The 12,892-nt window shown below is 42.6% G+C and overlaps 3 pseudogenes; 1 reads left to right on the forward strand and 2 right to left on the reverse strand.

Moving 5' to 3' along the window:
- Window positions 1–2,018: 2,018 nt before the first annotated feature.
- On the reverse strand, window positions 2,019–2,136 carry LOC134892781 (5S ribosomal RNA; annotated as a pseudogene).
- A 5,971-nt stretch (window positions 2,137–8,107) lies between these two features.
- Window positions 8,108–8,225, reverse strand: LOC134892782 (5S ribosomal RNA; annotated as a pseudogene).
- A 4,042-nt stretch (window positions 8,226–12,267) lies between these two features.
- Window positions 12,268–12,385, forward strand: LOC134892783 (5S ribosomal RNA; annotated as a pseudogene).
- The last annotated feature ends 507 nt before the right edge of the window (window positions 12,386–12,892 follow it).

Raw genomic sequence — 12,892 nt, forward strand, 5'->3', positions numbered from 1 at the left:
TAATCTTAAGTCTTTCTCCCAGGAGAATCGATTAAAAGATCTGGATGGAGAGAAAGAGAGGCCTTTACTGAGTACTGCCATGTGATCAGGGGAAAGGGGCCGGGTAGATAGATTGATAACTTGCAATAAGCTCGATTGGTCCGAGGTTATCTCGTTGCCTTTCTCTGCCGGGCCGGATATCGTGATGTCCTGGATGTGTCCCAGTCCGAGTTTCGACCGTCGCGTCTTCTTTCCCCCTCTCCTTGTTTTCCTCGTGTTTTGACGCGGCCTCTTGATCTCTGACCTTGATCTAAAAAATGGGGGTGGAAGTTATCAGTTTCTTCGAAAGTTTCACTTGCCGAATCTCCACTAGTCGAAGATTCAAATTCCGAGAAGGTGGGATCTTCTCTTGGTTTACGATTCCGATTTGGAGGTGTAGGATTCCACCTAAAAATGTCCCCCTTAGCAAAATCTTGTTTATCACGAATGAATTTGGTCCTTTTACGATCCACTATAGTTTGTTCATACAACTCAAATTCCTTCTTATGTTTTTCGAAGGCTGCCTGGAAGGGTAGATCTTTTTCCCATGATTCTAGTATTTTACCAGTTTCCTCTATTTCTTTCTCTACCTGGTCGAGTAACAACGTGTCATGTTTCACCAATAGGTGAAGTAATTCATGTGAGCACTTAAGTAGGGCCGCTTCCCATTCACTTTTCAAGTTATCACTTGCAAGGGGAAAGGAGGGGAAAACCTTCGGTCTAAGGCCACGGGGCACGATCTTATGTTTAATGTAATTCTCTAATGTTGTAACATCCCATGAGAGCCGTGTCCTCTTCTGCAAGTTCCTCTGTAACTTGAGAAAAGGAGTACGCCAATCTAAGTTGGGAGTGGTGTGTTCATAGGTGTCCGAGAAAGGGTCTACAATGTTGGTTTTCAGGCGTTTTGACAATTCATTTTTTAGTGAAAAAGTGGACATACTGGGTTGGCAGACTTCTTATGAATATGAGTATTGAGCCCCTTTTCTTGTTATGAGATATAAGGGGGCTGACTGGCAGTCACAAAGACTGGGGAGCAAAAGTGGCTGCTAAAAGAGATCAAGGGGATAAGAATATAGATATGATAAGAATATAAGGATTGATCAAACAAAAGAGACCGTGCCTTGGTCAGAGACTGTATTTATCCTACAGCATAGACATTTGGTAGCAAGAGAAAAAGAAGGACCTGGCACCGGTATAAATTGTAATGGAATGGAAAAGAGGCCAAAGTGGACAGATATTGAGAAGGAAAACGCTTTCTCAATTATGGTCCTTATTGGCGGTGCGCCCAGAGCTAGAGAGTATCTGTACATACACACGGAGAGAAAGAAAGCTCTGGTGTGGGCGCACTCTTAGGGGAAAAAAAATCAAAAAAATATATATATATAATTTTTTTGAAAAATGAATAGAAAAAGTTGTAAAAGCAATATTTATTAGCAAATTGATTAAAAGTTATTAGTTATCCCACTATGATCAGAAAGTGTCTAGGTGTTGGTTAATATGAAATTAAATTATTATTTTGTATTATACTTTATTGGAAATAACCAACAGAGGTATAAGACAGCAGGAGACAAAGAGAAAAAGAAAGAAATGTTCTGGTCTCGTTAATCACACAAGATAGATTAGAAGGGTTGCAGACACTGGCTAGTCTAGCAACCGTTTCTCCTGACCAGCACAGAAATTCTGTGTTACTGACAACAGAGAGATCCAATAATATATCTTTGAAAGACCAATACAATGGTCAATGTCGGACAAATTACTGATCACCAGATATACCATCAATCACAAATTGAAATTTAGAGACATATCTGACCATTTTTGGAGCATAATGCAGACATAGCCATGCTGGATGGAAAAGAAGAGCAGAAGGAAAGGGAAAAGCAGAGAGGAGGGGAAAGAAAAAACGGGTACGTTTGGAAAAGACAGGAGAGGGGGTATAGAGGTGAAAAAGTGGTGATCCTGCTGTTGGTGTCCACCCTTCTAATGAAGGGGAATAGTGTCCTTCTCTACAACACCAGGTATTCCCAAAAAGTCTCCTTTGAGGTACTGACCCGGCCCAACGCTGCTTAGCTTCCAAGATCGGACGAGATCGGGCATTAACAGCGTGGTATGATAGTAGAGAGGCTATCTACCAATGAGAGTGCACCTATATAAGAGGAGTGAAGAAGAATGGGGAAAAGGGGGGAAGTGCAGTAATGGTGTGGATCTGCTTTCCTCGTTAGGCGGGGGGACTCATCTACCTGATGGCAAATGATACCCCTGGATCGAGGATGAGAGTCCACAGAAAAAGGCTGGGTCAGTGAAAAGAGGGTCTGGGAGGAGTGGAAAAATGGTAGAGTAAAGTAGGTGGAATGATAGAGTTGAGGGTAACGGATAGATTGTCCAAGGGAGGGGGATGGCGTGCCTGTTGTCTCTATATAGGAAAAATTAGCATGCCATGCACAATACACAAAGATTGATGGACGGTTCCTGGGAAACTGGAACCAACTACGTCCTGTGCCTAAGCACTAGGTAGTGTGATGGTGTAAATTCACAGTTTTAGCACAAGGTTAGCATGTTGTCTGAAGCATATACAGATAAATTACTAAGTCATATAATTAGATGTCAGATAGGCCACAGACTATGCGGTAGGTGGAGAACCACCAAATTGGAATTACTACGTCTCTATACCATGATTGTGATTAACATCTATGAGGTAAAAGACAAACAGGTTTGATACTCATGATAGGTGTAAATCCAACTCCAGGAACCTCTGGTAATCAGTGAATATGTCTGAAGGAATCTCCTGCTGGGATCCCGTGAAAACGCGTTTCACCCGCTGGGCTTGTTCACTTCCAGGATCTCAGGTTCCTTGTCTCGATGTAAGGTTTAAAAACCCTGTCAATTAGGGTAGCAGCCAATCACATTTTGCTCACCGCTATTAGACAGCTGTGCGAGCGCGTTCCCTGTATGTGCCGGGTGACGTCAGCGACACGTGACTGACGTGAGCGGCACATGACCGGAGTGCGGTCACATGGGCAGGGAGAATGTGCACGTAGGGAAATACCTAACGTGATGACGTCTGCGACGCATGTCGAGGGTGTAGCAAAGGAAGGGATGATGCGCCGATGAGTATGCGCAGGGGAAAGGGGGAGGAAAACCTGGCTGACGTATTTATGATGAGCTCCAAGGCGCCATATTATACAAGGGTATGCCAGTATTAGACGAGGGATCTATGTGTTGCCATGGTAACCCGGGCGCACGAGGTGACAACTCGTGTTATAAATAAAATGAAAAAGAACATGGTAAACCTTGAATTATTAAAAATTGATGAAGAATAAGTAAATAATAATTGAAATTAATAAAGATGATGAAAATAAAATTAAATCGAAATTAATGAAAAGGGTTATCAGAAATAGTTTAAAAAGTTTGATTGTTATGGAGGATTAGCAGAAATTGTGGTGAATGGGTAACAGGAGCGTGCTAAGTTGCAATGTGAAGTGCTGCAGAGGATGAAAAAGGATGAGGAAATGAATGGGGTAAACTGTGTGTGAGTGCTGCTACCGAAGTAGGGATTGATGGTGTGGGGGATAGGGGGTAAGACCCACCATTTTCTGGGGGGGATATAAGTATAATGCACGTGAATGAAAATGATTAAGTGAGTGTGTGCAACATTGAGTTAATGATGTTGGGAGTGATAGTGAGAGTGGGGAAAGTGACAAGGATGGGGTGGAGGGGGGAATTGGTGATAGAAATTGAAAAATGTGAAGAAAATAGTGTGATGGTGAGAGATAAGTGGGGTGACTGGGAGGGAATGGATGAGTAAATAATTAGTATTGAGGATGGTGGTGGGTGTTTTATAGAAAAGCACCAAAATTAATATTTTCATTGAGGCCAGCAGGTCTTAGGGTGCAAAGGCGAAAAATCCATTCACTCTCTTTTTTATACAATTTTTTGTTCATGTCACCTCCTCGTATTCCCAAATGAATACGGTCCAGGCCAAAGACTTTGAAGTCTTTTATCTGACCTTTATGTTGCACGTGGAAGTGTCTGGCAACCGTAGTGAGTTGTCTCATGCGTGCCAGATCTTTAGAAGCATTACGTATATTGCCCAGATGCTCAAGGATCCTCTCTTTCAGTTTTCGTGATGTCATGCCGACATATTTAATATTGCAACTGCAAGTGATACAGTAAATTACCGCCTGGGTATTACAATTGAAAAAATGTGGTATTGTGGTTGGTTGTCCGTACTTGTCTGTGACCCCATTGGTTCGGAATATGTGTGTACAGGCCTTACATTGGCCACACGGAAAGGAACCTATTATGGTCGGCTTCCTAGGTATTGTAGGTAATAGGTGACTTCGAACTAAACGGTCTTTGATGTTTTTGGATCTACGCCAACTCATTTGTATGGATGGGCCCACAGCGGATGATAGATCTGGATCCAAACGGAGTATGGGAATGTGTTTGGTTATGGCATCTTGAAGCATCTTCCACTCCGGACAGAAGGTTCCTATGAATCTTATAGGATCTGTATCTTCTGAAATTGTCTGTTTGGCCCTAAAAATAAGTTGCTCTCTCTTGACAGCAATAGTGGACTGGTAGGCTCTTTTTAATGATCGTTTGCTGTAGCCTCGGGCCAAAAGGCGATTGGTAAGTTCCCAGCTCTTGATTTGGAAAATATGATCCTCAGAGCAATTGCGTCGGAGTCGGAGGTATTCTCCTTTGGGTATGTTCTCAATGGTAGGCGGAAAGTGAGAGCTGGTTTGAAAGAGGAGACTGTTGGTTGCAGTCTCCTTTCTATATAGTTCTGTTTCTAGATACCCCGTATGTGACCTGTAGATGTTCAAATCAAGAAAGGGAACCTGCTTGGGGCTGATGGTATGAGTCAGATTGATGTTCAAATCATTGGAATTCAACAATGCAATAAAATCGATTAAGAGTTCCTTATCTCCATTCCAGATGATGAAAACATCATCTATGTACCTCAGCCACAAGTCCACGTGTGAGGTGTATTTCTCATTTGCATGGTTGAAAACGTAGAAGTGCTCCCACCACCCTAAAAACAGGTTGGCATACGTTGGGGCGCATGCTGCGCCCATGGCTGTTCCCCTTATTTGGAGAAAAAATTGGTCCTGGAACACGAAGTAGTTCTTAGACAGGAAAAAATCCAATAATGTTAGAAGAAAATCCGAGAAATCATTGGCTCCTCCTTGGTCTAGATAATACTTGACCGCTGTGATCCCCTGGTGATGATTAATGCTGGAATAAAGTGATTCCACGTCCAATGTTACTAATAAGAGATTATCACTACAGTGTACATTATGGATTTTACGTAGTAGATCAGCTGTGTCCTGCAAATAAGAAGGTAAGGCAAGGACATAGTCACGAAGGTGAAGATCAAGGAACCGGCTCGGTTGTTCCAGGAGGCCCCCATTTCCAGACATAATGGGTCTTCCAGGCGGTGTAGAGGCATCCTTGTGTATCTTCGGAAGTAAGTAGAAAGTTGGCGTTCTTGGATTCTGGGTAGTCAGGTATTTCTGTTCAGATCTAGAGATTGTGCCATTTGTTATCGCCCGTTGTATTATTAGATTATAGGCAGTTGAAAATCTAGTGGTAGGATCGTTGAGGAGTTTTTTGTAGCAGGAAGTATTGAGGAGTTGACGATGAGCCTCAGCGATATACATATCTCGTGGCCAAATCACAATGTTTCCGCCTTTGTCAGATGGTTTGAAAATCACATCATGCCAGGTTTCCAATTCTTGTAATGCTTTGCGTTCTTTAAATTTAAGATTCTTAGGGAAGTGATAGAGGCCCTGTCGGCTTTTGGCATAGATATTGTCAAATTCCTTGGAGACTTGATTAAGAAAAACCCTAATTTCCGGGTTATTATTGTCAGGAGGAAAGAAGGTAGATTTGGATCTACATTGAGGTCTAGGATGAGTCGGTGCATCGGTACTCGATTCTGCCTGTAATTCTTCCAGTTCTTGAATGGCATTTAAATCGTCAGAGGAAAGGCATGACTCACTATCGTCAGATAGTTGCCCCTCTTGACGTTTAGAGAAAAACTTCTTTAGTAGGAGCTTCCTACCAAATAATCTTAAGTCTTTCTCCCAGGAGAATCGATTAAAAGATCTGGATGGAGAGAAAGAGAGGCCTTTACTGAGTACTGCCATGTGATCAGGGGAAAGGGGCCGGGTAGATAGATTGATAACTTGCAATAAGCTCGATTGGTCCGAGGTTATCTCGTTGCCTTTCTCTGCCGGGCCGGATATCGTGATGTCCTGGATGTGTCCCAGTCCGAGTTTCGACCGTCGCGTCTTCTTTCCCCCTCTCCTTGTTTTCCTCGTGTTTTGACGCGGCCTCTTGATCTCTGACCTTGATCTAAAAAATGGGGGTGGAAGTTATCAGTTTCTTCGAAAGTTTCACTTGCCGAATCTCCACTAGTCGAAGATTCAAATTCCGAGAAGGTGGGATCTTCTCTTGGTTTACGATTCCGATTTGGAGGTGTAGGATTCCACCTAAAAATGTCCCCCTTAGCAAAATCTTGTTTATCACGAATGAATTTGGTCCTTTTACGATCCACTATAGTTTGTTCATACAACTCAAATTCCTTCTTATGTTTTTCGAAGGCTGCCTGGAAGGGTAGATCTTTTTCCCATGATTCTAGTATTTTACCAGTTTCCTCTATTTCTTTCTCTACCTGGTCGAGTAACAACGTGTCATGTTTCACCAATAGGTGAAGTAATTCATGTGAGCACTTAAGTAGGGCCGCTTCCCATTCACTTTTCAAGTTATCACTTGCAAGGGGAAAGGAGGGGAAAACCTTCGGTCTAAGGCCACGGGGCACGATCTTATGTTTAATGTAATTCTCTAATGTTGTAACATCCCATGAGAGCCGTGTCCTCTTCTGCAAGTTCCTCTGTAACTTGAGAAAAGGAGTACGCCAATCTAAGTTGGGAGTGGTGTGTTCATAGGTGTCCGAGAAAGGGTCTACAATGTTGGTTTTCAGGCGTTTTGACAATTCATTTTTTAGTGAAAAAGTGGACATACTGGGTTGGCAGACTTCTTATGAATATGAGTATTGAGCCCCTTTTCTTGTTATGAGATATAAGGGGGCTGACTGGCAGTCACAAAGACTGGGGAGCAAAAGTGGCTGCTAAAAGAGATCAAGGGGATAAGAATATAGATATGATAAGAATATAAGGATTGATCAAACAAAAGAGACCGTGCCTTGGTCAGAGACTGTATTTATCCTACAGCATAGACATTTGGTAGCAAGAGAAAAAGAAGGACCTGGCACCGGTATAAATTATAATGGAATGGAAAAGAGGCCAAAGTGGACAGATATTGAGAAGGAAAACGCTTTCTCAATTATGGTCCTTATTGGCGGTGCGCCCAGAGCTAGAGAGTATCTGTACATACACACGGAGAGAAAGAAAGCTCTGGTGTGGGCGCACTCTTAGGGGAAAAAAAATCAAAAAAATATATATATATAATTTTTTTGAAAAATGAATAGAAAAAGTTGTAAAAGCAATATTTATTAGCAAATTGATTAAAAGTTATTAGTTATCCCACTATGATCAGAAAGTGTCTAGGTGTTGGTTAATATGAAATTAAATTATTATTTTGTATTATACTTTATTGGAAATAACCAACAGAGGTATAAGACAGCAGGAGACAAAGAGAAAAAGAAAGAAATGTTCTGGTCTCGTTAATCACACAAGATAGATTAGAAGGGTTGCAGACACTGGCTAGTCTAGCAACCGTTTCTCCTGACCAGCACAGAAATTCTGTGTTACTGACAACAGAGAGATCCAATAATATATCTTTGAAAGACCAATACAATGGTCAATGTCGGACAAATTACTGATCACCAGATATACCATCAATCACAAATTGAAATTTAGAGACATATCTGACCATTTTTGGAGCATAATGCAGACATAGCCATGCTGGATGGAAAAGAAGAGCAGAAGGAAAGGGAAAAGCAGAGAGGAGGGGAAAGAAAAAACGGGTACGTTTGGAAAAGACAGGAGAGGGGGTATAGAGGTGAAAAAGTGGTGATCCTGCTGTTGGTGTCCACCCTTCTAATGAAGGGGAATAGTGTCCTTCTCTACAACACCAGGTATTCCCAAAAAGTCTCCTTTGAGGTACTGACCCGGCCCAACGCTGCTTAGCTTCCAAGATCGGACGAGATCGGGCATTAACAGCGTGGTATGATAGTAGAGAGGCTATCTACCAATGAGAGTGCACCTATATAAGAGGAGTGAAGAAGAATGGGGAAAAGGGGGGAAGTGCAGTAATGGTGTGGATCTGCTTTCCTCGTTAGGCGGGGGGACTCATCTACCTGATGGCAAATGATACCCCTGGATCGAGGATGAGAGTCCACAGAAAAAGGCTGGGTCAGTGAAAAGAGGGTCTGGGAGGAGTGGAAAAATGGTAGAGTAAAGTAGGTGGAATGATAGAGTTGAGGGTAACGGATAGATTGTCCAAGGGAGGGGGATGGCGTGCCTGTTGTCTCTATATAGGAAAAATTAGCATGCCATGCACAATACACAAAGATTGATGGACGGTTCCTGGGAAACTGGAACCAACTACGTCCTGTGCCTAAGCACTAGGTAGTGTGATGGTGTAAATTCACAGTTTTAGCACAAGGTTAGCATGTTGTCTGAAGCATATACAGATAAATTACTAAGTCATATAATTAGATGTCAGATAGGCCACAGACTATGCGGTAGGTGGAGAACCACCAAATTGGAATTACTACGTCTCTATACCATGATTGTGATTAACATCTATGAGGTAAAAGACAAACAGGTTTGATACTCATGATAGGTGTAAATCCAACTCCAGGAACCTCTGGTAATCAGTGAATATGTCTGAAGGAATCTCCTGCTGGGATCCCGTGAAAACGCGTTTCACCCGCTGGGCTTGTTCACTTCCAGGATCTCAGGTTCCTTGTCTCGATGTAAGGTTTAAAAACCCTGTCAATTAGGGTAGCAGCCAATCACATTTTGCTCACCGCTATTAGACAGCTGTGCGAGCGCGTTCCCTGTATGTGCCGGGTGACGTCAGCGACACGTGACTGACGTGAGCGGCACATGACCGGAGTGCGGTCACATGGGCAGGGAGAATGTGCACGTAGGGAAATACCTAACGTGATGACGTCTGCGACGCATGTCGAGGGTGTAGCAAAGGAAGGGATGATGCGCCGATGAGTATGCGCAGGGGAAAGGGGGAGGAAAACCTGGCTGACGTATTTATGATGAGCTCCAAGGCGCCATATTATACAAGGGTATGCCAGTATTAGACGAGGGATCTATGTGTTGCCATGGTAACCCGGGCGCACGAGGTGACAACTCGTGTTATAAATAAAATGAAAAAGAACATGGTAAACCTTGAATTATTAAAAATTGATGAAGAATAAGTAAATAATAATTGAAATTAATAAAGATGATGAAAATAAAATTAAATCGAAATTAATGAAAAGGGTTATCAGAAATAGTTTAAAAAGTTTGATTGTTATGGAGGATTAGCAGAAATTGTGGTGAATGGGTAACAGGAGCGTGCTAAGTTGCAATGTGAAGTGCTGCAGAGGATGAAAAAGGATGAGGAAATGAATGGGGTAAACTGTGTGTGAGTGCTGCTACCGAAGTAGGGATTGATGGTGTGGGGGATAGGGGGTAAGACCCACCATTTTCTGGGGGGGATATAAGTATAATGCACGTGAATGAAAATGATTAAGTGAGTGTGTGCAACATTGAGTTAATGATGTTGGGAGTGATAGTGAGAGTGGGGAAAGTGACAAGGATGGGGTGGAGGGGGGAATTGGTGATAGAAATTGAAAAATGTGAAGAAAATAGTGTGATGGTGAGAGATAAGTGGGGTGACTGGGAGGGAATGGATGAGTAAATAATTAGTATTGAGGATGGTGGTGGGTGTTTTATAGAAAAGCACCAAAATTAATATTTTCATTGAGGCCAGCAGGTCTTAGGGTGCCAAGGCGAAAAATCCATTCACTCTCTTTTTTATACAATTCTTTGGTCATGTCACCTCCTCGTATTCCCAAATGAATACGGTCCAGGCCAAAGACTTTGAAGTCTTTTATCTGACCTTTATGTTGCACGTGGAAGTGTCTGGCAACCGTAGTGAGTTGTCTCATGCGTGCCAGATCTTTAGAAGCATTACGTATATTGCCCAGATGCTCAAGGATCCTCTCTTTCAGTTTTCGTGATGTCATGCCGACATATTTAATATTGCAACTGCAAGTGATACAGTAAATTACCGCCTGGGTATTACAATTGAAAAAATGTGGTATTGTGGTTGGTTGTCCGTACTTGTCTGTGACCCCATTGGTTCGGAATATGTGTGTACAGGCCTTACATTGGCCACACGGAAAGGAACCTATTATGGTCGGCTTCCTAGGTATTGTAGGTAATAGGTGACTTCGAACTAAACGGTCTTTGATGTTTTTGGATCTACGCCAACTCATTTGTATGGATGGGCCCACAGCGGATGATAGATCTGGATCCAAACGGAGTATGGGAATGTGTTTGGTTATGGCATCTTGAAGCATCTTCCACTCCGGACAGAAGGTTCCTATGAATCTTATAGGATCTGTATCTTCTGAAATTGTCTGTTTGGCCCTAAAAATAAGTTGCTCTCTCTTGACAGCAATAGTGGACTGGTAGGCTCTTTTTAATGATCGTTTGCTGTAGCCTCGGGCCAAAAGGCGATTGGTAAGTTCCCAGCTCTTGATTTGGAAAATATGATCCTCAGAGCAATTGCGTCGGAGTCGGAGGTATTCTCCTTTGGGTATGTTCTCAATGGTAGGCGGAAAGTGAGAGCTGGTTTGAAAGAGGAGACTGTTGGTTGCAGTCTCCTTTCTATATAGTTCTGTTTCTAGATACCCCGTATGTGACCTGTAGATGTTCAAATCAAGAAAGGGAACCTGCTTGGGGCTGATGGTATGAGTCAGATTGATGTTCAAATCATTGGAATTCAACAATGCAATAAAATCGATTAAGAGTTCCTTATCTCCATTCCAGATGATGAAAACATCATCTATGTACCTCAGCCACAAGTCCACGTGTGAGGTGTATTTCTCATTTGCATGGTTGAAAACGTAGAAGTGCTCCCACCACCCTAAAAACAGGTTGGCATACGTTGGGGCGCATGCTGCGCCCATGGCTGTTCCCCTTATTTGGAGAAAAAATTGGTCCTGGAACACGAAGTAGTTCTTAGACAGGACAAAATCCAATAATGTTAGAAGAAAATCCGAGAAATCATTGGCTCCTCCTTGGTCTAGATAATACTTGACCGCTGTGATCCCCTGGTGATGATTAATGCTGGAATAAAGTGATTCCACGTCCAATGTTACTAATAAGAGATTATCACTACAGTGTACATTATGGATTTTACGTAGTAGATCAGCTGTGTCCTGCAAATAAGAAGGTAAGGCAAGGACATAGTCACGAAGGTGAAGATCAAGGAACCGGCTCGGTTGTTCCAGGAGGCCCCCATTTCCAGACATAATGGGTCTTCCAGGCGGTGTAGAGGCATCCTTGTGTATCTTCGGAAGTAAGTAGAAAGTTGGCGTTCTTGGATTCTGGGTAGTCAGGTATTTCTGTTCAGATCTAGAGATTGTGCCATTTGTTATCGCCCGTTGTATTATTAGATTATAGGCAGTTGAAAATCTAGTGGTAGGATCGTTGAGGAGTTTTTTGTAGCAGGAAGTATTGAGGAGTTGACGATGAGCCTCAGCGATATACATATCTCGTGGCCAAATCACAATGTTTCCGCCTTTGTCAGATGGTTTGAAAATCACATCATGCCAGGTTTCCAATTCTTGTAATGCTTTGCGTTCTTTAAATTTAAGATTCTTAGGGAAGTGATAGAGGCCCTGTCGGCTTTTGGCATAGATATTGTCAAATTCCTTGGAGACTTGATTAAGAAAAACCCTAATTTCCGGGTTATTATTGTCAGGAGGAAAGAAGGTAGATTTGGATCTACATTGAGGTCTAGGATGAGTCGGTGCATCGGTACTCGATTCTGCCTGTAATTCTTCCACTCCTCCCAGACCCTCTTTTCACTGACCCAGCCTTTTTCTGTGGACTCTCATCCTCGATCCAGGGGTATCATTTGCCATCAGGTAGATGAGTCCCCCCGCCTAACGAGGAAAGCAGATCCACACCATTACTGCACTTCCCCCCTTTTCCCCATTCTTCTTCACTCCTCTTATATAGGTGCACTCTCATTGGTAGATAGCCTCTCTACTATCATACCACGCTGTTAATGCCCGATCTCGTCCGATCTTGGAAGCTAAGCAGCGTTGGGCCGGGTCAGTACCTCAAAGGAGACTTTTTGGGAATACCTGGTGTTGTAGAGAAGGACACTATTCCCCTTCATTAGAAGGGTGGACACCAACAGCAGGATCACCACTTTTTCACCTCTATACCCCCTCTCCTGTCTTTTCCAAACGTACCCGTTTTTTCTTTCCCCTCCTCTCTGCTTTTCCCTTTCCTTCTGCTCTTCTTTTCCATCCAGCATGGCTATGTCTGCATTATGCTCCAAAAATGGTCAGATATGTCTCTAAATTTCAATTTGTGATTGATGGTATATCTGGTGATCAGTAATTTGTCCGACATTGACCATTGTATTGGTCTTTCAAAGATATATTATTGGATCTCTCTGTTGTCAGTAACACAGAATTTCTGTGCTGGTCAGGAGAAACGGTTGCTAGACTAGCCAGTGTCTGCAACCCTTCTAATCTATCTTGTGTGATTAACGAGACCAGAACATTTCTTTCTTTTTCTCTTTGTCTCCTGCTGTCTTATACCTCTGTTGGTTATTTCCAATAAAGTATAATACAAAATAATAATTTAATTTCATATTA

Source organism: Pseudophryne corroboree, chromosome 3 (genome assembly GCF_028390025.1).
Source record: "Pseudophryne corroboree isolate aPseCor3 chromosome 3, aPseCor3.hap2, whole genome shotgun sequence".
Classification (NCBI taxonomy): Eukaryota; Metazoa; Chordata; class Amphibia; order Anura; family Myobatrachidae; genus Pseudophryne; species Pseudophryne corroboree.